The following is a 25,777-nucleotide window of genomic DNA, read 5'->3' on the forward strand; positions in this document are numbered from 1 at the left end:
GCCCCAGACCATAACGGACCCTCCACCTCCAAATCGATCCTGCTCCAGAGTACAGGCCTCGGTGTAACTCTCATTCCTTCGACAATAAACGCAAATCTGAACATCACACCTGGTGAGACAAAAAGTGAAGAGCACTTTTTGCCAGTCCTGTCTGGTCCAGTGAGGGTGGGTTTGCGCCCATAGGCAATGTTGTTGCCTGTGATGTCTGGTGAAGACCTGCCTTACAACAGGCCTACAAATTTTGTCTCCTCAAGTTGTTCAACAGCCACACCATTCATTACCAGATTCAGCCGAGGTCTAGAGCTTAAGGAACGATTTCTACCAAATGCAATGCCCTTAGTTTTAGAAATGTTCAGGACAAGTTTATTACTGGCCACCCATTCCAAAACAGACTGCAACTCTTTGTTAATTAAGTGTTTCAGTGACTTCATTAGCTGTGGTTGCTGATACATATATGGTTGAATCATCAGCATACATGGACACATGCTTTGTTTAATTCCAGTGACCGATCATTGGTAAAAATGGAGAGTAGAGGGCCTAGAGTTTGCTAAGAGCTGGCAGCAAGCTTATAGGTCTGGTGTTAGAACCAGTAAAGGCTGCTTTACCACTCTTGGGTAGGGGAATTATTTTGGCTTCCCTCCAGGCCTGGGGACAAGGGGTTTCCTCTAGGATAAGATTAAACATATGACAGATAGGAGTGGCTATAGAGTCAGCTTCCATCCTCAGTAGCTTTCCATCTTTTATTTAACCTTTATTTAACCAGGCAAGTCAGTTAAGAATAAATTGTTATTTACAATGATGGCCTAGGAACAGTGGGTTAACTCCCTTGTTCAGGGGCAGAACGACGGAGTTTTACATTGTCAGCTCAGGTATTTGATCTAGCATCCTTTTGCTTACTGGCCCAACACTCTAACCACCAGGCTACCTGCCATCCAAATCTAAGTTGTCAATGCCAGGAGGTTTGTCATTATTGATCGATAACAATAATTTTTTTCCACCTCTCCCACACTAACTTCACAAAATTCAAACTTGCAATGCTTTTCTTTCATTTTTTTTTGCATTAATAAAATTGCTTACTGTTCATTGTTGGCATTTCCTGCCTAGGTTTGCCCACTTTGCCAATGACACATTAGACCACAAAAGCGTGAAGCTGCATGTTTAAAGTGGTTTGAACTTTGAATCTCAACACAAGGTGGAGGCGATAAACTTCCTTCCCGGGCAATCACTGGTATGGCTGATTAGCTGTCCTTAGTAAAGTGTCTTAGAATGGGAATTAAAGTAGGTCCATCCTGGTACTCTGCTCAAACCATCGTATTACGCTACTCTCATCACCCCTCTGGCAAACCATTGATATGGCTATCTTCAAAGAAGCCTCTTCAAGAGTGATTGGAAGGAAAGTCAACTCTGTAGTTCTGTTCAGGATGAAAAGACAGGTCACCAGATACTGGACAACTAAGAAAATGGACAACAGTAGAAGAATTGTAGGAACCATTTCGGACAATCAGAGCCTTACAAGCGTGCCGCAAAAAGGCCCAACCCCCTTTCCAAGGCTTCCCTGTTCACCCGAGAGATCCCCGGCGAACTCAGGCATTTCATGTAAATACATTCATGAACCACCACCCGCTTTGAATAGGTAATCATGTGCAAAGTATATGGTTACTGTAGGTGAGAGTAGTTTCTGAATGTATTTACATTTACATTACATTTAAGTCATTTAGCAGACGCTCTTATCCAGAGCGACTTACAAAATGGTGCATTCACCTTATGATATCCAGTGGAACAACCACTTTACAATAGTGCATCTAAATATTTTAAGGGGGGGGGGGGGGGGGTTAGAAGGATTACTTTATCCTATCCTAGGTATTCCTTAAAGAGGTGGGGTTTCAGGTGTCTCCGGAAGGTGGTGATTGACTCCGCTGTCCTGGCGTCGTGAGGGAGCTTGTTCCACCATAGGGGTGCCAGAGCAGCGAACAGTTTTGACTGGGCTGAGCGGGAACTGTGCTTCCTCAGAGGTAGGGGGGCCAGCAGGCCAGTGGTGGATGAACGCAGTGCCCTTGTTTGGGTGTAGGGCCTGATCAGAGCCTGAAGGTATGGAGGTGCCGTTCCCTTCACAGCTCCGTAGGCAATCACCATGGTCTTGTAGCGGATACGAGCTTCAACTGGAAGCCAGTGGAGAGAGCGGAGGAGCGGGGTGACGTGAGAGAACTTGGGAAGGTTGAACACCAGACGGGCTGCGGCGTTCTGGATGAGTTGTAGGGGTTTAATGGCACAGGCAGGGAGCCCAGCCAACAGCGAGTTGCAGTAATCCAGACGGGAGATGACAAGTGCCTGGATTAGGACCTGCGCCGCTTCCTGTGTGAGGTAGGGTCGTACTCTGCGAATGTTGTAGAGCATGAACCTACAGGATCGGGTCACCGCCTTGATGTTAGTGGAGAACGACAGGGTGTTGTCCAGGATCACGCCAAGGTTCTTAGCACTCTGGGAGGAGGACACAAGGGAGTTGTCAACCGTGATGGCGAGATCATGGAACGGGCAGTCCTTCCCCGGGAGGAAGAGCAGCTCAGGCTTGCCGAGGTTCAGCTTGAGCTGGTGATCCGTCATCCACACTGATATGTCTGACAGACATGCAGAGATGCGATTCGCCGCCTGGTTATCAGAAGGGGGAAAGGAGAAGATTAATTGTGTGTCGTCTGCATAGCAATGATAGGAGAGACCTATCAATGTATCAATGTTAAGTGTCTCTGTCCCTCTCTCTCCATCTCTTCTTTAACAAGCATCAATGTTGTTGTCATTCCGCTTGAGACCTGATTTCAGTGTATTAAGTCTCCAGTCAATAACCAGTGCAGAGTGTGTGTGTTTATCCTGTGTAAGTATGGCTCGGGTTTTTGAAGATGCAAGGAGGTCAAGACTGTTCAGAATGATGATACGAGGTTATGATTAATAAGTTGACTTTTTATAGATGTGATAGGATTTAGGGTTTAATTCGGGAGATGGTAACTCTTTAAAGAACCACTCTTGTGGTGCCCCAGATCCTAATGAGTTAATTGTTACATTATTAATTTAAATCGGGTAACAATTAAACATAGTTAATTAGATAAATAACAGTCTTCAGATTAATGTTAAAGTCAAGTAACGACGGTATGTTACAATCCCTGATGTCTCTTTGGAAGGGTATCCTCGCCCTGAGATCGTCTACTTTTTATTGACCAGGGACAGAAAATTAGCGAGTAACATACTCAGAAGCGGTGAATGGTGTGCACGCCTCCTGAGTCAGACTAGAAGTCCACTCCGAATACCTCTTCTCCACCGGTGGCATCTTGGAGCGGCCTCTGGGATAATTTCAATTGCCTTGGCGGGTACGAACTATCACATTTCAGGAGAAGACCCAGAAGCAGACAGTGTTGAAGTAACAAAAGTGTATTACAAGAACAGGGGGCAGGCAAAACAACAGGTCAACGGCAGGCAGAGGTTAGTAATCCAGATCAGAGTTCAAAAGGTACAGAACGACAGGCAGTCTCAGGGTTGGGTCAGGCAGAAATGGTCAAAACCGGGAACACTAAAAAACAGGAACAAGACAGGAGCAAGGGGAAAATGCTGGTAGACTTGACGAACAAAACGAACTGGCAACAGACAAACAGAGAACACAGGTAAAAATACACTGGGGATAATGGTGAAGATGGGCGACACCAGGAGGGGGTTGAGACAAGCACAAAGAGAGGTGAAACAGATCAGTTGGATTTCTGGTCGGATTGCTGGTGTGTTACTGTGATGTTTAATTTAGTTATTTTATGGGGCCATCCATTGTATCATTTTCTAGGCCTCCTAGGTATTTGCAATTCAATTAATGTGTACTGCCACAAGGGGGAGCTGTGACGTCAAATGGGAGGGTTACTGAGACCATGAGGTCTTGCAAGTTTCTTCTTCAATCTTGTAGAATGCCTACTACTGTACACCACTGTTTCTCCGCCTCACCATTCTATCCTGTTAATTCAGGTGTGTAATGTGCAAAAGTACAAGACGACTCTCAAAATATTGAGGTGTCATGGTTAATTGCATAGGCCATGAGTTTGATGACATTTGAAGGCAGCTGGAGGGAGTTTTAATCAAGTGAAAAACACATTGGTTTGTTCCCCATGGTAAGTCATGGAGGTTGGCTAGGTTGCAAATGGTTTACATCTAAGACAAGAGATTAAGATGGCACTCAAACTTTTTTAAACTTTTTTTTATGTAAAGTAGCCACTTATGGTACAATTTCATGGTTTTACATGCCAAATAGATTTTGTTGCTAGATGCTAAATACTACTGATTGAATAGCCTCAGATTACATGCACTGTTGATTTGACCATTAGTGAAATGTAATATGTGAATGTGTAGATGTATGGCAATAGTTTTTTACTTGAGATCTTTATTTTTAAAACTGAAATATGGAATGCAATACTACAATGCAATTGTAATGTATAATTGATTTTGACGACAAAAATATAGAAAAAGATTATCAAAAGAAAACAATACCTTAATAAATCTTGTAGATGCCTACTACTGAACACCACTAACGTCTGTCTCATCATTGTATCCTGTTAATTCCGGTTTATTATCTGCTGACCACGTCTCTGTCACACCCTGATCTGTTTCACCTGTCTTGATGATTGTCTCCACCCACCTCCAGGTGTCTCCTTTTTTCCCCTTTAGTCCCCGGTGTATTTATCCCTGTGTTTCCTGTCTCTCTGTGCCAGTTCATCTTGTTTTGCCAAGTCAACCAGCGTTTCTTCTAGCTCCTATTTTTCCCAGTCTCTGTTTTTCCTAGCCCTCCTGGTTTTTACCCTTGCCTGTCCTGATGCTGAATCCACCTGCCTGACCACTCTGCCTGTCCTGACCTCGAGCCTGCCTATCCCCTTGTACTGTTTGGACTCAGACCTGTTCACTGAACCCCTGCCTGTCCTGATCTCAAGCCTGCCTATCCCCTGGTACTGTTTGGACTCTGACCTGGTTTATGAACTCTCGCCTGTCCCCGACCTGCCTTTTGCCTTTTTGGTGTAAAAATATCGGAGCTCAACCATCTGCCTCCTGTGTCTGAATTTGGGTCTCATCTTGTGCCCTCAGTTTCATTCCGAGTGTAACTTTACCGCCGCTATGATATCCCAAAAATTTTCCGGCTGTATGTAATAAAACCAAAAATATTCTGGGCTAATAATGTAAGTACTGCAAAGTTTCTGAGGAGCTAGATGCGGAGATGCCATGTTTGTCAGCACCATGAATACTTATTCACAGGATACAGTTCTACTACAGTGACACGCACAGGCAATGGAATTATGTTTCTGTATCTAGAATCCACTCCAGGAAGAAGCTCAGGCAACACGATATCATCTGTAAGACATTTTGTTTTAAAAATTATACTCTATTGTAGCTTGAACGACAGTTGACCCACTTTTTCACCCTTCTCTTTTGACTGGTCACTGTTCAACTAGTCTTCCCTAATGTTGATGTTACGCTTGCACAGTTCAATGCATATAGCTATTTGGTTAACTGTAATAGTCTTATGGCTTGGGGCTAGAAGCTGTTCCTGTTGGTTCCGGACTTGGAGCATTGGTACCGCTTGCCATGCAGTAGCAGAGAGAACAGTCTATGACTTGGGTGGCTGGAGTCTTTGACCAATTTTTGGCCTTCCTGTGACACCACCTGGTACAGAGGTCCTGGATGGCAGGGAGCTCGGCCCCAATCATGTACTGGGCCGTACTCACTAGCCTTTGTAGCACCTAGCAATCAGATGCCAAGCAGTTGCCATACCAAGCAGTGATGCAGCCAGTCAAGATGCTCTCCATGGTATAACTGTATATCTTTTTGAGGACCTGAACCCCGAGTGAGGTTAAACAACCGCTCTCGTGGTGCCCCAAATTCGGGTAACAATTAAACATAGTCAGTTGATTCGATAAATAACAGTCATCAGATTAATGAAAGTAAAGTAATGACATATTGGAGACCCCGTGTGAGGAATCTAAGACAAAATTAGGCCTTTCTGTTGAATTCAGTCTATATGATTTGTGTGGCAAATTACTTTATACACCAATAGAGTGGTAGGCAGGATTATCATTGAGAGTGAGTGTGTGTGTGTGTTTCATTTCGACCCAGATAGAAAGGAAAGATTGCCTCCAGTGTTGTATACATGACCAAAGGTCAGTGTGTATGGTAAATTATTCATTTCTGGAGCTAGGACATACGGGCCATCCAATTTATGGAAATTTGTTTGACCAAAGAGAAGTATTATATCAAATTCAAATTCAAATTCAGGCTGCTTTATTGGCATGAAAAACATTGTGTCAATATTGCCAAAGCAACAATGTATACAATATACATTGTAATACAATTATAAACAATAACAGATAATATAATAATATATCTCTATCACTGCAAATATTTATTTACATTTGAAGTCGGAAGTTTACATACACCTTAGCCAAATACATGAAAACTCAGTTTTTCACAATTCCTGACATTTAATCCTTGTAAAAATTCCCTGTCTTAGGTCAGTTAGGATCACCACTTTATTTTAAGAATGTGAAATGTCAGAATAATAGTAGAGAGAATGATTTATTTCAGCTTTCATTTCTTTCATCACATTCCCAGTGGGTCAGAAGTTTACATACACCCAATTAGTATTTGGGAGCATTGCCTTTAAATTGTTGAACTTGTGTCAAACGTTTCGGGTAGCCTTCCACAAGCTTCCCACAATAAGTTGGGTGAAATTTGGCCCATTACTCCTAGCAGAGCTGGTGTAACTGAAACAGGTTTGTAGGATACTCACACACGCTTTTTCAGTTCTGCCCACAAATGTTCTATAGGATTGAGGTCAGGGCTTTGTGATGGCCACTCCAATACCTTGACTTTGTTGTCCTTAAGCCATTTTTCACAACTTTGGAAGTATGCTTGGGGTCATTGTCCATTTGGAAGACCCATTTGCGACCAAGCTTTAACTTCCTGGCTGATGTTTTAAGATGTTGCTTCAATATATCCACATAATTTTCCTACTTTATGATGTCATCTATTTTGTGAAGTGCACCAGTCCCTCCTGCAGCAAAGCACCCCCACAACATGATGCTGCCACCCCCGTGCTTCACGGTTGGGATGGTGTTCTTCAGCTTGCAAGCGTCCCCTTTTTCCTCCAAACATAATAATGGTCATTATTGCCAAACAGTTCTATTTTTGTTTCATCAGACCAGAGGACATTTCTCCAAAAAGTACGATCTTTGTCCCCATGTGCAGTTGCAAACCATTGTCTGGCTTTTTTATGGCGGATTTGGAGCAGTGGCTTCTTCCTTGCTGAGTGGCCTTTCAGGTTATGTCGATATAGAACTCATTTTACTGTGGATATAGATACTTTTGTAGCTGTTTCCTCCATCTTCACAAGGTCCTTTGCTGTTGTTATGGAATTGATTTGCACTTTTTTGCACCAAAGTACGTTCATGTCTAGGAGACAGAACGCATCTCCTTCCTGAGGAGTATGATGGCTGCGTTGTCCCATGGTGTTTATCCTGTTGCGGAAAGATGTTCCGCTAGCGGAACCCCTCGCCAACAGCCAATAGCAGGGCGCCAAATTCAAAACAACAATCTCATAATTCAAAGTTCTCAAACATACAAGTATTATATCATTTTAAAGATAAACTTCACGTTAATCCAACCACAGTGTCCGATTTCAAAAAGGCGTTATGGCAAAAACATACCATTAGATTATGTTAGGACAGCGCCTAGACAAGAGAAATCACACAGCCATTTTCCAAGCAAGGAGAGGTGTCACAAAAACCAGAAATACAGCTAAAATGAATCACTAACCTTTGACGATCTTCTTCAGATGACACTCCCAGGACTCAATGTTACACAATACATGTATGTTTTGTTCGATAATGTTCATATTTATATCCAAAAACCCCATTTTACAGTGGCGCGTAATGTTCAGAAATGTTTTGGTGAATGAGCACATCAATTTACAGAAATACACATCATAAACTTTGATTAAAGATACAAGTGTTTTACATAGGATTAAAGATAAACTTCTCCTTAATGCAACCGCTTTGTCAGATTTCAAAACAGCTTTACGGCGAAAGTACATTGTTCAATATTCTGAGTACAGCGCTCAGCCATCAAAGCAAGCTATACAGTTACCCGCCAAGTTGTGGAGTCAATAAAAGTCAGAAACAGCGTTATAAATCTTCACTTACCTTTGCTGATCTTCGGCAGAATGCACTCTTAAGACTCCCAGTTCCACAAGAAATGTTTGTTTTGTTCGATAAAGTCCATATTTATGCCCGAATACCTCCATTTTCTTCGCATGTTTACTTCAGTTTAGCTCACTAATCGAAATACACAATGCGCGGGCACAAAGGATAGACGGAAAGTCTAAAAAGTTCCAATAAAGTTCGTAGAAACATGTCAAACGATGTCCATAATCAATATTTTGGATATTTTTGTCATAAATCTTCAATAATATTCCAACCGGACAATAGCGTATTGACTACAGAAGAAAAAGAAGGAACGGTGCGCTTCACGTGACCGCGCGAGAGTGCACTAATGTCTTTCAGGAAGCCTGTTGTTTTGAGAGCTCTTATTCGATTCCCTGTCAAATTACAAGCCTGAAACAATTTCTAAAGACTGTTGACATCTGCTGGAAGCATTAGGAAGTGCAATTTGACCCCACAGACACAGCATATTAGAAAGGCAATCACTTAAACTACAACCCTCAATCTCCCACTTCCTGGTTGGATTTTCCTCAGGTTTTTGCCTGCCATATGAGTTCTGTTATACTCACAGACATTATTTTAACAGTCTGGGAAACTTTAGAGTTTTCTATCCAAATCTACACATTATATGCATATCATAGCTTCTGGGCTTGAGTAACAGGCAGTTTACTTTGGGCACCTCATTCATCCAAATTTCCAAATACTGCCCCCTAGCCCGAAGAAGTTATACTTGTGTTCTACTGTTTGTACAGATGAACGTGGTACCTTCAGACATTTGGAAATTGCTCCCAAGGATGAACCAGACTTGTGGAGGTCTATAATTGTTTATTTCTGAGGTCTTGGTTGATTTCTTTTGATTTTCCCATGATGTCAAGCAAAGAAACACTGAGTGTGAAGGTCGGTCTTGAAATACGTCCACAGGTACACCTCCAATTGACTCAAATTATGTACATTTGCCTATTAGAAGCTTCTAAAGCCATGACATCAATTTCTGGAATTTTCCAAGCTGCTTAAAGGCACAGTCAACTTAGTGTATGTAAACTTCTGACTCACTGGAATTGTGATACCGTGACTTATAAGTGAAATAATCTGTCGTAAATAATTGTTGGAAAAATTACTTGTGTCATGCACAAAGTAGATGTCCTAACCGACTTGCCAAAACTATAGTTCGTTAACAACAAATATGTGGAGTGGTTGAAAAACGAGTTTTAATGACACCAACCTAAGTGTATTTAAACTTCCGAAAGAAACGCTGAGTGGGTTGAATGTGAGACGTCGTTAGTAAACCTCGTCCCAAATGATAGGGGACCCTGTTTGTGCTTGACGTTAACATTCTTGTACAAGAATAGCTAACCTTGCATTAGAGGCTAAGCTAACAAAGAGAGAGCAGCCATTTTCCTTTGTTCACAGTGAAATCCTGTGCCTTGTGCAACGGAAGACCCACCTTTGCTGGAATCCCTTGTGAGTTCAGCTTTCTGGGGGTAAGTGATCCCAATTTGAGGGTCAACGTCTTCTCACATTTGTAACAACTGATTAACCTTTATGATATCCAACCAATCTCAACTGATTGGATATAGTTGTCTCATTCAATTTATCAAGGAAGTTAATTTGCAAAACAAACCTTTTTACCAGGTCTATTACTCAGATAAGGACCAAATTAATTTGTCCCAACCAATCGGGTAACAATTAAACATAGTTAGTTGATTCGATAAATAACAGTCATCAGACTAATGAAAGTAAAGTCATGACAACGTTTAGTTTGGCTGCAGGTGTGTAATCAAGAGAATCTGTTTTTAGGACCGTTGCCAAAATGTGTAGTTATCGGTCTGGTTGGTCAATGATAGGTTAACAGGGGCTTACAATTAGAATCCCTTTAACCCCTTAGAACCCATAGCGGGTGTCAACAACATTAAATTACTATAACAGCAGCCAACAAACTCGTTTTTCTAACAATAATATTGTTGTCAATTTTGCAAAATGTACTTGCTAACAACTGGTTGTCATATTCGTGTGGCTGGTGTCATCAACCAGAAACCAGAAACAGGGTAAGCTGTCATTTGACTTTAAAAATAAAACATCTCTTAATTACTCAGAATGACGGCACCGAAGCGGCCACAACTTTTCACTATGGAAGAGGCTATATCTATTTTGTTTGGTGATAAGGATTCAGACACGTTGAAAGCAATTATTTGGAGGTGAATTAAATAAGTAAACAGCAGATATGTTTGGTGTTGATGTTTGATGCTGTCAAACTCAGGGAAAAGCTCTCAGATTAGCAAATTCTGTCATGATCACTTGGTTGGTACAGTATAAGGCGTGAAAACGAGCATATCAGCAGTGACTCAGGAGCTCGAATGATTGCCCTCTATCACATGGAAAAAGTTGCAGTATTTAGCTGCTTATAGTCAGCTAGTTAGTTGGTTGTTTTGTCTTGTTTCTTCCAATGTAATTCATATGGAAACAGCCCATGCTGCTTGATATAGCTAGCTAGCAAGCAAGCTAGTCTGTCAGGCAAGAAAAGCTGTGTGTGGTGGTAAATTTGGGCTGCGCTTGTAAAGTGTCAACCTCAGCTGTCACTTACACTAGCTAGACATACAGACAACTAGCCACCGAATTGGAGATTAGAGTCATTTGTGTTTATCTGTTGGGCTTAGGTCAGGGTTTGTCATGTTTGCTAGGTACAGCTATTCATAGGCTATACATTGCCTCGTTTTCCTATTATTTGACAGCTTAGCTGTCGTGTTAGGGTATATGCCCGCACAGTGGAGTTCATATGATATTGAGTTGCAGTGATATGTTTAAATACCCAGCTAACAAATAGCTTGTTTTGTCCTGTTTCTATTCATTTGGAAAATGTCCCAGCTTTGTGACTAATCAGCTAATATTTGCAAACTCTGTAGTTGGTCTGTCAGGCAAGAAAATGAGAGTGGAGGCATCATTGTGCTTCGCTCGCAAGGCTTTCACGTGATTGTCTCACTCCCTCCCTGCAAAGACAACCCATTTACCATGCTCATCAAAATAGATTAAGAATTATTCTAAACCTGTTGTTCTAAATTGCACAGTCACCTATGTAATATTTTACTGAATATTAGGAACATATTCATTAATGTCTTTTTGTGTAATCTATCCTTTCTGATTATCCATCATTCTGACATACATATGCACATCATGAACTGAGAAACAATCTGGCAACTAAGGGCTTCTTTGATTGATTGAAAGTGCCATATAGCATGATGATACTGTTTATTGTGTGTGTGGGGGGGTGGGATGCGTGTAACTGTATCACACAATTTATTATGGGAATCCTTCAGAGGTGATTATTAGGAAGAGTGTATGTGTATTGTTGAGAAACAGAGAGGAAGGAAGAGAGAGACAGTGTGAGAGGGAGGGGGAGAGAGATGATGTTCCTGACCACAATTGTTAATGAGTAATTATTTTAACCTAAAGCATTTGTGACCGACTGGCTTGATTAGGTCTTATGTAGCAACATTTGAAATTGTGTTTTTTACATTGGATAAAAGTAGAGACTCGAAAATGGTATATCACACACTAAAGTTGAGGAACAATGGGAAAGTCCTTCTGCTTTGAAAGTTGATAAACTTGTAACCTCACTTTTTTTAGAAAATGTCCTTTGAATGTTTTGGTACACCCACTGGAGAGCTCTTCTTTGTTCATACTTTGTTCATACTTCTTTGTTCATACCCTGTTCGGGTCTGTGGGACCCATTTTCAATGTTTAGCCTCTTGACGGTCGCCTAGGATAAGGGGCGCCACAGCGCATTTTGAAAAGAATTCGTGCCCATTTTAAACGGCCTACTACTCAAACACAGAAGCTAGGATATGCATATAATTAATACTTGTGGATAGAAAACACCCTAAAGTTTCTAAAACTGTTTGAATGGTGTCTGTGAGTATAACAGAACTCATATGGCAGTCAAAACCCCGAGACAGATCGAAACAGGAAGTGGAATTCTGAATTGCGGACTCAACTTCATCACGTTGCCTATTAATCACACCATGAGCTATGGTTCATTGAGCACTTCCTATTGCTTCCATTAGATGTCCCCAGTCTTTACAAAGTGTCTCCTACTGTGAAAACTGACAGAATGACACGCTGTGGAACGTGGTCACACGGAGAGGGCCATCACCATTATGACGCCGGCGCCCCTGGCTACCCTCCCCTTTCGAAACGTTTATAAAGACAATGCAATCGTCCCCCTTGAATCTTATTGGAGCTCTGGTTGAAAAAGGCCATAAAGATTTATGTTATACAACGTTTGACATGTTTGAACGAACATAAATAAGAAAAAAATGCATTTTGTTGAAAGAGTAGCCCCTGTATTGCTAGCCTATTGTTCTGAGCATTGCATCCCCTTTTATCGCAAAGTGTGATTACCCAGTAAAGTTATTTTTAAATCTGGCATTACAGGTGCTTTCAAGAGATATTCATCTATACATCTTAGAATGACAATATTACATTGTCATTCTAAGATACGGGACGGAGGCATACGGGACGGAGGCCGCACAGGGGTTAGTAAAAGAAAAATTATACAATTCATCATTTTTTCAACATGAGACTCATTGACCTTGGCAAATTTTCTGTGAATAATAAAACATTTTCATTGAGTGCACACTGTGCACCCTCCTTCACATTTATATTACATATGTGGTGCTCGGGGCCACTGGACCAGAGGTTAATGAAAATCTGGAAAGGTGTGTAGATGAAAAAAAGTACAAATGAAACAAAAAGGCTTGCTGTGTGCCTTCACTCTGTCTTCCTCCTCCCTGGGCCTGCTGTTTCAACATAGCACCAAGAACCTGTCTGTCTCCCACATTTCTCGCACTCTTTACCCTTTGCAGTGTGTGAAACTACACAATGTCTTGCAGGAACCTGCACAATGTTATTACAATACATTATTTTGATACACAGTATTTTCCCACACTACCTCAGCCAGGTGAAAATTGGGGGAGGGACACAACAAATAAATAGCTTTGCATGTGTGGCTCCTTACCACAATCAATCAGTATGGCAAAAATAATCTCTGCTGATATGGCTTTAGAAATAATTTGTTCAGAGAGAGAAGCTAGTTTGGAAGGAACGTCTTCCACTTTCGAAGATGAAGAATTGTCCAAATATGGTGATCACGTCTCTGTCAATTCTGAGTCTGACAGTGAGTTGGAAGAAGAGGATGAGATTGACCCTCAGCCAGCCCCAGGACCAGCCCGTCAGCAACCAGCCCCAGAACCAGCCCGTCAGCAACCAGCTCATCAGCAGCCTGCAGGAGGAGAAATATGGATGTCAAAAAAATTGAAATTGAATGGTCTTCTTGCCCAAGTAATGAGCCATCCGGCATGGCTACCAATGTGAAAAGGATGCAACCAGGACCGTTGCGGATGGCGGTTACTCATGTGCAGTATTTTGTTATTTGTTGATCCCAGACACCATCCAGAAAATAATTCTGTACTATTCTAATTTGGAGGGAAGGCATGTTTTTGGAGAGAGATGGAAGGAGATGGACCAAAATAATTTACATGCATACTTTGGGGTTCTTATCCTTGCTGGTGTTTTCAGATCCAATGAGGAATCCACGGAATCTTTGTGGGATGCAGAAACTGGCAGAGAACTTTTTTGTGCAACAATGTCTCTGGAAAACTTTATTCCCAGGATTATCCGCTTTGATAACCAAGACACCAGACCAGCTCGGTGGCAGAAAGACAAGCTAGCTGCAATCATGTCAGTGTGGGACAAGTGGATGGACCACCTTCCCCTGTTTTACAACCCTGGGCCCAACGTTACTGTTGATGAGCAGCTTATGCCATTTGGGTGCTGCTACTCCTTCAGGCAGTACATACCGTCTAAACCCGCAAAATATGGAATCAAGATCTGGGCTGCCTGTGATGCTGCTTCATCATATGTGTGGAACTTGCAAGTGTATACGGGGAAGCCAGATGGAGGAGCCCCTGAGAAGAATCCAAGGGATGCGGGTTGTCCTAGACGTGACACAGGGACTCCGTGGCCACAACGTCACATTTTACTTTCCACAAGCTGGGACAGGAGTTCCTCAAGAGGAAGCTGACGATGGTAGGTACTGTACGAAAAAACAAGCCACAGCTCACACCTCAGCTTTTTTATTTAACCTCTATTTATCTAGCTGATGAATACACGGAACAGGCCTATCAATTCCTCTAAGTTTGTGTTCACGGCCGACATGTTCCTAGTGTCCTACATCCCAAAGAAAGGCAAAAATGTGGTACTCATGAGCACGCTTTAAAGGGATGGGATAATCTGTGGCCAGGAACAGCAAAAACCAGAAATCATAATGGATTACAAGGCCACAAAAGGAGGGACAATTTAGAGAAGCCGGTGACTGGCTACAGCTGCAAAAGGAGAACCCTATGTTGGACACTTGAGATATTTTTCAACATCTTGGACATCTGGATGGTTTTAAGACCAGATTGGAACAGAGGGAAGCTCCAGAGAAGACGCTCTTTCTCAAGGAGCTGGGCAAGGCATTGGTAAGACCTTAAATCCAGAGGAGGCAACATATCCCAAGGACCCCAGCTTCTGCAGCCATCGTGAGGAGGATTCAGGAGGAGGATGCTGGTGCCACATCCACCAAACCCACAAAACCAACAACTCCAATACCGTAAGTAAGTGTGAATGATGTTTTTGCATGTGTGTGTGTAATACCCTTGTTTGAACCAAGTATTGAGTTTATTTGTTATAATTAATTGGTATTATATTTAAAAGATGATTGAATTGCTCCTAAACTGTACTGTTGTTAATGCATTATGCTTTTTGAAAAAATATTATTTAACCTGTTGGGGGTAGGGGGCAGTATTGACACGGCCAGATAAAAAACGTACCCGATTTAATCTGGTTACTACTCCTGCCCAGTTTCTAAAACTGTTTGAATGGTGTCTGTGAGTTACCTCTCTGGGATAGGTGGCACCAAATCGTCCCACCTACGTAACAGCCAGTTGAATCCTGTGGCGCGATTTTCAAATACCTTAGAAATGCTATTACTTCAATTTCTCAAACATATGACTATTTTAAAGCTATTTAAAGACAAGACTCTCGTTAATCTAACCACACTGTCCGATTTCAAAAAGGCTTTACAACGAAAGCAAAACATTAGATTATGTCAGCAGAGTACCCAGCCAGAAATAATCAGACACCCATTTTTCAAGCTAGCATATAATGTCACATAAACCCAAACCACAGCTAAATGCAGCACTAACCTTTGATGATCTTCATCAGATGACAACCCTAGGACATTATGTTATACAATACATGCATGTTTTGTTCAATCAAGTTCATATTTATATCAAAAAACAGCTTTTTACATTAGCATGTGACGTTCAGAACTAGCATACCCCCCGCAAACTTCCGGGGAATTTACTAACAATTTACTAAATTACTCACGATAAACGTTCACAAAAAGCATAACAATTATTTTAAGAATTATAGATACAGAACTCTATGCACTCGATATGTCCGATTTTAAAATAGCTTTTTGGTGAAAGCACATTTTGCAATATTCTAAGTACATAGCCCAGCCATCACGGGCTAGCTATTTAGACACCCAGCAAGTTTAGCCTTCACCAAAATCAGATTTACTATAACAAAAATGTTATTACCTTTGGTGTTCTTCATCAGAATGCACTCCCAGGACTTCTACTTCAATAACAAATGTTGGTTTGGTCCCAAATAATCCATCGTTATATCCAAATAGCGGCATTTTGTTCGTGCGTTCTAGACACTATCCGAAATGGTAAATCAGGGTTACGAGCATGGCGCAATTCGTGACAAAAAAAATCTAAATATTCCATTACCGTACTTCGAAGCATGTCAACCGCTGTTTAAAATCAATTTTTATGCAATGTATCTCGTAAAAAAGCCATAATATTCCGACCGGGAATCTGCGTTTCGGTAAATAGAGGGAAAAAAAGAAAGACGGGGGCGACCAGTGCACGCGCCTAAGCCCACTGTCCCCTGATCGGCACTTGAAAAAGGCGATAATGTGTTTCAGCCTGGGGCTGGAATGACGACATGACACTAAATGAAATGAGAGTTTGACTGTGTGATAATAGGTTGCTTCTTGTGTAAATATTTTCTGTCTGGATTTTAATGATTTTAATGATTTTAATGATTCTGAGAGCCTATGGGAGCCGTTTACTCACCCAAGCAGAGCTGGTTAGGCTGTTTTTATGTTATCCAGAGCGTTGGTGACTGCAAATGTGCTGCTGGCACCAATTTAATAATTTTGTTTGCCAACGTTTACTGACACCGGCCATATTCAATACATGTTGAACGTTTGTAAATTTGTCAGTTATATACTACACGTGTAATATTACTACATAGATCATGCACTTAACGTTAGCTAGCCAGCTAACATTAGCTAGCTAGCTAAGAGTACACTTTAACTTTAAATGAAAATGACTTTCTGACAAAATTAGAAACGTGTAATATCTGAATAATGTGCTTGCTAGACTATCTTACCCATATACATGGAAGGATGCTTCTCCCTCTGTCACAGATGCCCTTAGTGTGAAGATGTAATCCGGAGACAGGTGTTTTCCCCATCTTTTTAGCTATCACACTCTAATTCCACTGATTTCATAACTCGATCTCTCGGCATGTCCAGCCCACTCATTATCTCAGCCAATCATGGCTAGCGGGAAGGTTGTTGGCTTTTTCTGTGGCTAAACCAACTAGGCTCGTCATTTAACCATTTTATTCGTAGTTACAGATGGCATACAAGTTTGTTATTAAGGCACATGAAAGTTCCATTGTTCCAGAAGGCGTTTCTGCCCCCAAAAAAACACATTTTGAGTAAAAAGAAAGGTTTATGTTCAATTGGCTCCCGTGACGCGCGACATACGCCTTGTTTCCTGAAACGAATCACATCTAACAAAGACATTTATATTACAATATTATGGGGAATGGGATTGAGAGGGCTACTTACACCATTTGGGAAAGGATCATAGCAGTGAATGAATGAGGGTATGAGGCATGAGTTGAGGTGTTCAGAGGCTTGACTTCAATGCAGGACAGGATTTGACTAGGAAGACAAAAAACAATAACCCTATACAGTTAGACAAAAGACCTAAGAATGAGTTAGTCCAAACAAGGAGTAAAATCATTGATGTGCAATAATGTGATTGTGTTTGAGTATGTGATTGACTCTACATACAGTAATGAGAGAAAATTAATAGGGGTACTCACAGTGCTTGGAGGGGAAACATTCTCTTCTCTGCCTCTGACCTCTGCCTGCCCTTGACCTATCGTTTTGCCTGCCCCCTGTTCTAGTAATAAACTTCTGTTATTTCGACACTGTCTGCATCTGGGTCTTCCCTAAAACGTGATACAGGGCTGAGCTTGCTTTATGTATGTTTGCATCATGCAGGCCTACAACTGTAGGCCTTATAAAACAATGACTCACACGTGTCATCCCTATTATGTTGATTGATTCATTCCAGGTAATATTTTGAACTGAATATGTATAGGCAGCCTAGCCAGTCCAAGTTTGAATACAAACCACATTTTATCACATTCACATTTTCTCCCTACACACAAATGGACTATAAATACATAACTTTACCAATTACTTACCCTGACCAAGTTGCCCTTGTTGGTGGAACTTTCCCTCTCGTCGTGTCCTCTAAAAGCCTATTCTTTCAGGCCCCAAAAATGCAGTGGTGTTGATAAGCCGCTTGAAAACATCCCTGTTTCTTCTAACTTTCTCGTTGTGTTGTGCAGTTTGAATATGCAGACCTTTGTCATGAACGATGCAGCTTTGTCCCAGAAGCTTGAATATGATGTGGGCTTCTATATGCTCCCTGCCTTTGTTTAGCTGAACGATCGATGTTCTTCAGGTCACTGTACCCCTCTTTCGCCCAAGGCTCAGACTTTCCAAAAAGCAGGCAAGGCCAGCAATACAGACAGTTTGATAAAAGGCTCCCTGTTAACCAGCTATACTTTTCATACCAATTGGTATTGAACGCCCTCACCTTTTCATCCTTCTTCATGAAACTGATCTCAGGTAGTGGTCGACCCTCGGTTTTAATATGCACCTTTTCTGTTTACCCCAGAGAATGAAAGGGGTTGTTCAACAAAAAGTCCACAACATTTGCGGTAGAGTTGGCGGCCAAAAAACTGCTACTTGCTACTGAAGATAGCATGGCAAATTTAAAAAGATTGCACTAACTGGACACAAAAATAAAGTTTTAAAACGAAGAAAACTGTTTATAATCTACCTCCTCCGTCTCATGTAATATGAAGAAACTGATTTGAATTGAATAATATACCAAAAATGGTCAACTATGACTTCTCAATCTATATCCAATAATATCACCAACTCACCAAGCTACTCAACACATAGAACTCCCCCATAAAGCTCTGTGGCACAACCCCAATATAACACACAAGGTTCATTCTCTGATCCTAATCCTATGATTGGATGGACAACATACTGAAAAAGCTTTGATTGGTGGAGGTCGTCCTCTGGAAGTAGTCATAATTACCATGTAGGTCTATGGAAGAGGGTGAGGCCTACGAGCCTCCTAGGTTTTGTATTAAAGTCAATTTACCCAAGAGGATAGAAGCTAGCTGCATTTGTACATTGTTACAGAATAAAAAATCGTTGTCAATCAAATAGCCTACTGCAACGATGACCCTGGGAGTTAGGAAGCAGGTGGTGAGTTTAATAATAATAAAGAACATAGAGCGATACAACACAAGAGAAGCATCTGGACATGAACACAGAACCAATACTGCCTGAAGAGTGATGCTAGTGAGTGCTAGCTAAAGGGGGAGTAATGAGGGTAGTGATAGAGTCCAGGTGTGCCTCATGATGGGGCACAGGTGTGTGTAATGTCACTGTCATGGGCAGATAAATCACTGTAGGATGAGTCAGGCGCAGGAGACTGAGTTCCGTTTGAGCAAGACGTATTTAATACTGCCAAGGGGCAAAATCCACATATAAGGCAGTGTGCACAAAAATCTAATGACGAGTGGCAGCTCCACTCTAAAAGTCAGACGGGGCGCAGCCCGGCAACCCTAATGCCTAAACAAATACGTAGTAAAAGCAACTACATTAAATCAATACAACCCCTACCACATGTAACATAGAACAATCCCGCACGAATCCTGACTAAACACAGACAAACTAAATACCCTAATGACAAACAAGACACAGGTGCAACCAAAAAACAGACATGACTAACAGACACTGAAACATAGATCGGTGGCAGCTAGTAGGCCGGCGACAACTACCGCCGAGCACCGCCCGACCGGGGAGGGGCGCCACCTTCTGTGGATGTTGTGACAGTCAGGAACCGGCTCGAAGTTCATAACAAAAAGGGAGACAACGTGGAGATAAGGAATAACAAAATATATTTATTAACTAAAGTAAACTAAATAATTAACAATGGTGTGTGTGTGTAGTCAGTAATCAGTAGTGTAAGTGAGTGGTTGCGTGCATAAATGTGATAATGAGGGGTGTTGAAAGGTACCAACGCAAACAACCAAAAACAGCCACAAAAATGCCACAACCAAATATATCAGTGTCTGCATGGAGAGAGTCTCCCCAATGAATGGGAAGAGGTGAATTTATCCTTGTACACACCTGATCCCAGGTGTGTCCCATTTCACTGACGAACATCCCGGCTCCGCCCACCGACATCCTATTAAGGAACACAAGAGCAAAGAGAAAGAATTCGGCAGACAGATTGGGAGGGTCGTCACAGTAATGATGAGTTGCCAGGACCGCTTGTTAGAGCTCGAGAGTGGGGGAGCGGGAGTAGATGTGACAGTACCCTCCCTCCTGCTAGCTGGCGGTGAACTATGTGGCCATTGAGGGCAGCAGTGTCGATCAGTTGGAATAATATCTTATTATACGACTTGGTAGTTTTCTAAACGCATTCCACAAAGCTGTTTATCATGTCCGCCTTATACACTTGCACCCATTTTGACGTTATAGTCAAGCACACAGTGTGGTTTGATCTTTCTCTCTACCTTCCCTGTGGCCGACATGGTTGATGTATGGACAGTGGAGAGGACATGGACGTCTCATTTGTCATGCCACTTTACTGCCAGCTGTTGACCGTTCTCCTTGAACTCCACTTCCCCTCTCTGTATCTTCCTGCATCCAAATACCAGGAAATGGCCTTCCTGTTCGACCTGACTGTGCCACAGGCCCCTGTGCTGTTGGAGAGCAGATGCTGGAAGAGTGTGGGACTGCTGTACCAATTGTCCACATACAAAGTGTGTCCCTTGCCGAGATGAGGAGCCAGCATGGTCATCATCATGGACCCGGGCACCCCAAGCCCCTCATAATGTTGGATGTCAGTGGTGGACCCTGTGTAAACTATAATGTCCTGGACAAATCCTGTCTTCACGTCGCACATGACAAAGAACTTGACTCCAAACCTGTGCCTTTTGGAGGGAATATATTGATGGAACGTCAGCCTACCCTTCCTTAACATCAGGGACTCATCAATGCATAGGTCATTGTATGGCACAAAGACCCAACCAAATGCTGATGTCAGGCTGGTAAGAACATTTCTTATTTTGTGCAACGGGTCATTTAGGTTGGCTGTAGCATTGTTGAGGAAATGCAGGATCTGTGCTCCAGTATTCTCTTAGGGAGTTCTTCACTATTCCCATGAGAAGGACTGTAACCAGGAAGGTATACATTTCACTAATTGTGGTTGTCTCCCATTTAGCGAGTTTCCCCCTCACTCCTGACTCTCTCTTCTCCTGTAGCTCCAAGGCATAGCGATTGGTCTCTACTATGTCTCCCACCAGCTCCTCTGTCAGAAGCAACTTGAAACACTCTGCCTCAGAGGGAAATGGCAAGGGGCTTTGCACTCCAGACTGGGACTCATCAAAGCAAACAGCAGGGCCAGGAGGGGTGAAATGGCTGGTGGCCTTCCAGCTACCACAGAACTCCTGTACTTCATCCACTGTGGGTCTGGGACTTCGTCAGTGGACAAGGGGTCCTCAGATTCAGGGTTCTCATTTACATTTACATTACATTTAAGTCATTTAGCAGACGCTCTTATCCAGAGCGACTTACAAATTGGTGCATTCACCTTATGATATCTAGTGGAACAACCACTTTACAATAGTGCATCTAAATCTTTTAAGGGGGGGGGGGGGGGGGGGGGTTAGAAGGATTACTTTATCCTATCCTAGGTATTCCTTAAAGAGGTGGGGTTTCAGGTGTCTCCGGAAGGTGGTGATTGACTCCGCTGTCCTGGCGTCGTGAGGGAGCTTGTTCCACCATTGGGGTGCCAGAGCAGCGAACAGTTTTGACTGGGCTGAGCGGGAACTGTGCTTCCTCAAAGGTAGGGGGGCCAGCAGGCCAGAGGTGGATGAACGCAGTGCCCTTGTTTGGGTGTAGGGCCTGATCAGAGCCTGAAGGTATGGAGGTGCCGTTCCCTTCACAGCTCCGTAGGCAATCACCATGGTCTTGTAGCAGATGCGAGCTTCAACTGGAAGCCAGTGGAGAGAGCGGAGGAGCGGGGTGACGTGAGAGAACTTGGGAAGGTTGAACACCAGACGGGCTGCAGCGTTCTGGATGAGTTGTAGGGGTTTAATGGCACAGGCAGGGAGCCCAGCCAACAGCGAGTTGCAGTAATCCAGACGGGATTCTGGTTCTCAATGGCTAGAAGGTTGGGGGGCGGGGGTGGGCAGCTCTTCACTGTCACTGTCAGAATCTGATTCCTGACTTTCATACTCAGACTCACAGCTGCACCATCAAGAGCATCCTGACCGGTTGGATCACCGCCTGGTATGGCAACTGCTCAGCATCTGACCGTAAGGCGCTACAGAGGGTAGTGCATACGGCCTGTACATCACTGGGGCCAAGCTTCCTGCAATCCAGGAGGAAAGCCCAAAAAATCGTCAGAGACTCCAGTCACCCAAGTCATAGACAGTTTTCTCTGCTACCTACGTGTACAAATTACCTTGACTAACCTGTACTCCTGCACATTGTCTCGGTACCGGTACCCCCTGTATATAGCCTCGTTATTGTTATTTTATTGTTACTTTATTATTTTTTACTTTAGTTTATTTGGTAAATATTTTCGGAACTCTTCTTGAACTGCACTGTTTGTTAAGGGCTTGTAAGTAAGCATTCACGGTAAGGTCGGCGCATGTAACAAATAAAGTTTGATTTGATATAATTTGATTTGATAACTCAATTTAAGGTTGCATTACTCTATTGTTTATAACAGGAACATGAACCATGTATAGCTTTAAAAAAGCAAAAGCTGTCAACTACATTGTCTGATTAGGCTTATGTGTTAGGCTAGGTCAAATGTAGGGTTAAGTGGTGGTTTTGTTACCACAGATTACACCTAGTCCTAGAATAGAAATCATTTTGGCAGGAGATTTTTCATTGATCTTGCTTTTTAGTCCAGGACTAGGGTTAATGTGTTTCTGGGAAAACTTCCCCATAATGTTTTAATGAGTAGATCGGGATGATGTTTTACATGAAAAAAACCTGTTTACATTACCAAGTACATTCATGGGGTAAACCAACTCTAAGAGTATGTATTAGGCTGTTTGAGAGAAGGTTTGAATCCTAACCAACCCATCCAATGTGAGTACATCTGTTGTTGAAGAACAGTAGATCAACAAAGGTACAGTACTCTAGCAGTAGTCAAGCTGCTTATGCTGAAAAGCCTTGTTAGTGCATAGGTCAAATTAGATTTACAATTTCCTGTCTTTTTTGGCTTCAGAAAAAATCTATAATTTCACAGAAAATATATTTTTTTGTATGATTTGAAAGAAAATGTACAGAATATGGATGAACAAATACCTAGCCTACTCGTCTGCCTTTTTGGACAATGAAAAATGTACAGTTTTCATGTAGGTACAGATTTACTCTCAAAACAAAAGAGCGATACAAAATGTTGAGTGATACACAATGTTGAAATGATACAAAATGCTTGGTAAATACTGTCCCCCTGACCATGGGGAAGAAATACGGTGTTGCACTGCCTTACTGCATGTGCAACCCTGAAACGATTCCCTCTGGATCCAGACTCTCTGTGATTTTCCTAACCTGCATGGTTTTGAAACGTTAAATATATGGGTCATACATGTAGACAGAGAGAGACACATAGTGAGACAGTCAGAAAGCCATGTCACTGCATCGGGAGTAGTGTAGCTACATGGAACTGCCAGACTGTGTGCCAGACAGGCAGACAGATAGACGGACAATATTGAGCCAGACTCAAGCATCATCATAAAGCCTGGCACTAGCAGCATCCATGTATATCGGGCTCGGGCCGAGCTGAATAAAGCTTCTTCCTATGGGATGACAACAGCTGTGCACCATTGCTCTGGCCTGAAAATTAGTGAATGGGACAAAGGGTGTATGAGGAGAGTAAGGAGAAAGAGAGTGATGCTCTTTTGCAGCAGCAGCGGGGTGAGGCGGGGTGGGGCAGGGTGAGGCAGGGTTCAGACTCTTGGCCAGCCATTTCTTGAGCAGTACGGGGTGTGTGAGGAGTGCTACTCTCCCTATCCCTCTCTGCTAGCTGTAGCTATGTCTCTCACTCTGTGTCTGCTCGGCCCCGGCCCTCAGCCATTTTGGAAAGTCTCGCTCTCTCTCTCTCTGTCTCTGTCTCTCACTACATGGCATGGATTGGACAGGCTGGGGCTGAGGCGTGGTCTGCTGTGTTATGGAGCAGGCGGAGGAGAGGAGACTCACTAGGCAGCTGGCTCGCTGGCGTTTGGGGAGAGATGGGAGGCATGTTAGCAGAGAAAAGTCTACTGCGAAAAGCAGTCCTTTTCAGTCTTCACTTTTCCTAAGAATTTTCTGTCGTTTTTTTCCCCTCAATCTTCTGTTAAGCTTCTATTATTTTTGGTCTTGCACTCTCTCATGCTCTCTCTCACTCTCTCCTTCTCTCCCGCTCTTTTCTTCTCTGACTTTCGCTCTGTTTTTAATGTTTGTGGTTGCATTTTTCCCCCTGCCTGTTCGAGGCAATATATTTTCATCATCCCCTTGTTTGATTTGATTCGGGGAGTTTAAGGCAAAGGGAAACATCCAACATTTTGGCACGGCTCAGGAGAGTCAGAACCGCAGCCAAGGACACTGCTGGTGTCCCAAGATCCCTGGGCAGAACGACACAGCGGCCCCCCCAAAAAACACCACCCTTTAATTTGCATGGTCACAAATTCCCCTTTCTCTGGAGCCAGCCCTGAGCAGCTACAGCAGCTCCTCCTCGACCACATTTCACCGTCTGCGTTCAACCTTACGCCGTCTCTAGCTCGCCGTAGCTTTTTTCAAACCCCATCTTGAGGGTTTTGGGTTTTGTACCCCTGTAAATTAGGATAGGATAGGGCGACAGGAGAGGGAAAGAAGGGGAAAAGAAAGTGTATTTTCTTCGCTTTCTGCCGGTGGCTTGGCAATATTCTCTTATTTAAACAGTGCTGTTGTTATTGGGCTTTTTTCACTAGTAGTTTCAGAACAATTGTGTGTGTTTTGGGGTGTACTGGCATTGGGATGTGTTTGTGACTGTGTGTTTGTGTGTTTTTGTTTGTCTCTCTGGGTGTGTGTGTATCTGGGTCAGACAGACTCTCTGCTCAGTTCAATGTGGTTGTAATGTGTGTATCTGGGTCAGACAGACTCTCTGTTCTGTTCAATGTGGTTGTAATGATTTATGTGTGTGTCGTTCCAGGTCTCTGCCTTATTTTTGCTGAAGGAACCGGCCTACTCTGTCCCTCAAGCCTGACTCCATTTTGATGCCAGATGAGGAGACAAGGACTGACCAGCCATGTGGTCCCCACACCATGCCAGCTCCAGCCCACACCATCGGCTACCTACTACCACACTGGTACGTTGGCATTTCTCTTTTCGTATTTCTCTATTTTCAGATCCATTTTTCTATCCTTGGTCTTGGTTTGTTGTGATAAGTTAATCAGTGTGAAACTTGACCTATGATTCTGTACCTTTCATTACTTCACAGGACCTAGCAATGTATTGTTAACAGAACTTGTGAATTCCTGTATTTCTGGCAGATAACAACGGTAAAATAAATAAAGCAAATTAAATCTCTGCCTCATGTATATTCACTCTTAGCTTGTGAAAAATATTTTACAGCGATTGTTGTGAAAGATAGTGTACTGATGTACATAAACAAAACATTGTATTTTCTAAGACAAAATATCCTACATGTCGAGAATGCTATATTAATATGACCTTTCTTTGCTATTTTCTATTTACTATTCTTTCCATATACTTTGCAGATTTGCATAATGCATCATTTAATGCATCTGCGCCAGGTTTTGTTGTCACAATTTACATTTCACAATGACAATTGAATGACCTTTTCGATTTGTAGCTGAATGTCAAGCGTTCTATAATTTCTGTATTTTAATAAGACATCAGTTGGTAGAGCATGGCGTTTGCGATGCCAATATAGTGGGATCGATTCTCAGAGCCAGCTATACATAAAAAAATGTATGCACTGTAAGTCGCTTTGGATAAAAATGTCTGTTAAATGGTATATATCACATATTGTGTTTCTGTAGGG

The sequence above is a fragment of the Salmo salar genome, chromosome 10, assembly GCF_965601325.2.
Source record: "Salmo salar chromosome 10, fSalSal1, whole genome shotgun sequence".
NCBI lineage: Eukaryota > Metazoa > Chordata > Actinopteri > Salmoniformes > Salmonidae > Salmo > Salmo salar.